The sequence below is a fragment of the Arachis stenosperma genome, chromosome 6 (assembly GCF_014773155.1).
Source record: "Arachis stenosperma cultivar V10309 chromosome 6, arast.V10309.gnm1.PFL2, whole genome shotgun sequence".
Lineage (NCBI taxonomy): Eukaryota > Viridiplantae > Streptophyta > Magnoliopsida > Fabales > Fabaceae > Arachis > Arachis stenosperma.
This window is the reverse complement of record NC_080382.1, coordinates 129675210-129678437: the sequence shown is the minus strand read 5'-3', so window position 1 is coordinate 129678437 and position 3228 is coordinate 129675210.

Below are 3228 nucleotides of genomic sequence, written 5' to 3'. Positions count from 1 at the left end.
GGAGTGAGAAGACATTGAATAACATTGCTCAAAGTGGCAAAAAGCCAAATAAGGAACAATTGACAGAGGATAGCCAAACCACTATCCAAAATCCCTCTGAGGACAGTAAGAGCCCAGAGAGGAATGCTATTGGCGTTCAAACGCCAGAAAGGGAGGGAAAGCTGGCGTTAAACGCCCATTCCCTGCCCAGTTCTGGCGTTCAAACGCCAGAAAAGGGGGAAAAGTTGGCGTTAAACGCCCATTTTCCACCCAATCCTGGCGTTCAAACGCAAAAGGGGAATCAGACACCTGAGAGTGCTGATAGTAACTCCTCTAAAAAGGCTTCTCCAACCACTTCTGTAAGGAATAAACCTGCAGCAACTAAGGTTAAAGAATATAAAGCCAAGATGCCTTATCCTCAGAAACTCCGCCAAGCGGAGCAGGATATGTAAAACCCGATTAATTAACGGCTAATTAACCCATAAATGAGAATTTATTCTAGAAAGCCTAAAATGTGATTTTTATGGCTAAATGTGATAGAGGAGATTGAGACGAGAATTTTGGTACCAATTTTATAGAATTCGGACCAAGATTGGACCGAACGGGCCAAACCGGGCCAACCGGACCCAAAGTGGGCCCTTGGCCCAACATAATTAAACCAAAACCCTAGTTTTCAGCACTCTCTCTCCTCATTTGTTACACACACAAGCTGAAATTAGAAAGAAAGGGAGGAAGAACACTCTCTCAAGTTCTCTCCCTTGGTTGATCTTCAAACCACCATAACTTTTGATCTAGAGCTCCGATTGCCACCCCGTTTACGGCCACGCGTTCACCGCGGAGAGATCTACAAAACCCATATAATCAATCTTGAGGTAAGCCACGTGTTTCTGTTCGAAATCTCAGCCCTTATTTTCGAGTTTCATGGGTTAAATGTTGAGATTTTGGGTTCTTTGATGTTATAGGACCCAACTCTCTTGAAGGAGAAGGTTAATCTTGTCTCCTTGGACCTTGGAGGTGGTAAGATTCTCAACCCTAGTGTGATTTTGTGATTTTATGATGTTTGGGTTTTGAGATGTTGTGTATGGGTATGATGGTTGTGGCTTAGGTTGTGTATGTGTGGATATTGGAGCTTGATTGGTGATATTGAAAAGCTTGGAAAGGGTTTAGTGGTGAAAAATCTGTTCTTGGAGGTGTTGAGGCCTTGAGAGCTTGTGGATAAGTGGTTTGGAAGTGCTCCGGGGGAGCTTGGGAAATTCGGCTAAGGTATGGTTTCGGTTTCCCGTATCTAATATGTAATGTGGTAGGAAATACTTAGGCTAGAGGCCCTAAGATAGGCATTGAATTGTTGATGTTGTTGAATGATTGAGATATATGATGTGGTCATATATGTGATGATGATTATTGATGCCTTGGTGGTATGATGTATGAGAAATATGCATGTTGTGATATATGCTTGATGATTGGTTATGGTTAAATTGTGGGTTGAACCATGTTGGTGGTGAGTATGATATTGATTATGTACAATGATGATTTATTGGAATTGATGTTGTTGAGAATTGGCATGAGGAATAGTATATGATATGTCAATATGTTTGAGTTTGAGCCACTTGGGTGAAGTGGGCTAAAATGATGAGATAGTGATTTTGTATATTGTGGTAATGTGTCAATGTGTGAGTTGAGGAGGCTTGATGTTGAATTTGATACATTTGATTGATTTCAAAGAAAAGGGATGAAATTGGCATGTTTTGATTGATTTTGAAAAGAATTGGAAATGGCTTGTTTTGAAAATGGCACTTTGTGGTTTTTATGAAAAACATGGTTTTGGGCATACTTTGGTGGGACATAACTTGGACTACGGATCTCCGTTTTGTACCAAATCTGTTTAAAAATGAAATTGGATCCGGGATGTCCATGCCATTCGAAGAACGGGTGAAAAACGATTTAAAATGAGGAAGTTATGTCCGTTGGAAGATTGGGGTAAAAATCTGTGAATTCTGCAGCTTTTAACTTAGAAAATTTTTAGCAGAATAACCCCTTGCGCGTGGGCGCACCTGGCGCGTACGCGCCGATCTTCCAGAAAACGCCATCCACGCGTGCGCGTGATATGCGCGGGAGCGCCGATTGTGCTGCACCCAATGCCCAGCCATTTTCCAGAGAGTTATGCCAGAACTGTGCCGGTGTTGTGCCTGGGGCACGAGGACACCCGCGCGTACGCGTGGTTGACGCGTGCGCGTCGATTGGCAAATTTGTAATCCACGCGTTAGCGTGCATGACGCTTGCGCGTCGATGAGTTTTTGAGGCCATTCACGCGTGCGCGTGGAGTGCGCGTACGCGTGGCCCTGTTTTCATCCCAAAGTTGATTTTTGAGTTTTAAAAGCCAAATTTCATACTTCTAAGCCTCCGATCTCACCCTTTATGTCTTAAATCGTTATGGCATGCCTAGCTATTAGAAAGGGGCTAGTGAATGAGGTAACTTGCGAGTGAAGCAAGGGGAAAATGAATGATCAATGAGGATCAAGATGATTATGTGAGATGCGGAGGATGGTGGTGGAAGTGCTTGTTAAGCCATGGGCCGAAAGGCTGTAATTGTTAATGAATATTGGCTGGTTCTGGATTGAACCGTGAGCCGGAATAGCTGTGTATGCTATGAATATTGGCTGGTTATGGATTTAACCGTGAGCCGGATGGCTGATATGGATGTTGATCCATGGATGAGAATTCATGCATGTTTATGCTGAATTAGTGATAATTGTGATTTGCACTTCCACTATCGGAGATACGAGTTTCCCTGGGTAGTAGCAGTGGCTAGCCACCACGTGCTCCAGGTTGAGACTCGAAGCTCTTTTGACCCTATGTCGTAAGTGTGGCCGGGCACTGTGAAAGACCCGGATGAGCTCGATCCCCCATAAATATTCACCAGTGAGGGTGATGGATATGGATCATGTTTATGATCACGTTTATAACGAGTATAACTCGAGTTTGGGGATGCATGACAGAGGGACAGTCCAATGGTTAGCGACCAGGACTTGTCGGGTTGGCTCTATAACCGACAGGATGATATCATCGGCCACTAGGGACAGGCATTCATCATATGCATACTATGTGAATTGTTTGGGATTGCCTATTTGACTGCATATTACTTGCTAATTGTCTAAATGTCTTAACTGCTCCTATTTGTATATTCTTTGTCTGATATAACTGTGTTTGCTACATTATACTTCTGCTGGTGGTTGGGAGGTGAAAAGGAAT